The sequence below is a fragment of the Xenia sp. Carnegie-2017 genome, unplaced genomic scaffold, assembly GCF_021976095.1.
Source record: "Xenia sp. Carnegie-2017 unplaced genomic scaffold, XeniaSp_v1 HiC_scaffold_16, whole genome shotgun sequence".
NCBI classification, from domain to species: Eukaryota; Metazoa; Cnidaria; class Anthozoa; order Malacalcyonacea; family Xeniidae; genus Xenia; species Xenia sp. Carnegie-2017.
In genome coordinates, this window is record NW_025813469.1 from 3204581 (window position 1) to 3205802 (window position 1222).

Sequence of the window (1222 nt, forward strand, 5' to 3'; positions counted from 1 at the left end):
ACAAATTACAAGGTTAAGTAGTTGGAATGTTATTAAACAAAAAGAATGATAGCACAACGCTATAACCAACAACTATAAACAACAACGACCTTATCAAAGAACATTGAGAAATTAACCTTCCCTCTCTTCCTTGTAAACGAGACAGGTCTACTCAAAAAGAGAGCCTTATACGCTACAAGTCACGGGCTTGTGACAGGTATAGCAGAGTTAAAAGGTGAAAGGTTTATCATGGATTAATCAACTGAATATTCCTGCTCATTTTGTTTGGAAGCATGTTGAACAGTTCATATGGACAAATCTCAATTCCATATTAAATATCAGCAACATAATCCGGAGTTAATGTTAGACAATACATCATTGCCCTTCAGTGAAAGCATCCCGCTTTCACTGAAAGAATGAATCTCATATCGATGTTAAACATAGATTGCTATTCCGCTTGCCGATGTGTATAAGAATCGTTATTGTTTGTAGTTGTTAGTAATAGAGTTGTGTTATCATTCTTTGTTCAATAACATTCCAACTACTTAACCTTGTGATTATACTACACATCGTCAAGCGGGATGCTTGTAACAATCTATGTTTAACATCGATATTAGATTCATTCTTTCCAGTGGAAAGCGGGATGCTTTCCTGAAGGGCAATGATGTATTGTCTAACATTAACACCGGATTATGTTACTGATATTTGATATGGAATTCGAGCTTTGTCCATATGAACTGTTCAACATGCTTCAAACAAAATGAGCAGGAAAATTACTCTATGATAAACCTTTCACCTTTTAACTCTGCTATACCGGTCACAAGCCCGGGAGTTGTAGCGTATAAGGCTCTCTGCTTTTGAGTCGACTTGTCTCGTTTACAAGGAAGAGGAGTGGAAGGTTAATTTCTCAAATGTTGTTAGATAAGTTCGTTATTGTTTGTAGTTGTTGGTTATAGCGTTGTGCTATCATTCTTTTTGTTTAACACACAAATTACCGTTACAAATGATAAAATACATAATAGATACAAATTCTGTTTCTTTTAAATAAGAATTACTTAAATTTGACATCAATATAAAACTGATATTCCTTCCAAATTTTATGACAATTTAGATTGACGCTTGGAAAACTTATTCATACATTGCACAATACAATACTAGTTACAGAATTTTACTCCAAATATATGAGCTGTTCTGCAATCTGTTTGGTCAAATTTCATTAGAGTGCCCATGTAAAATTGTAGCA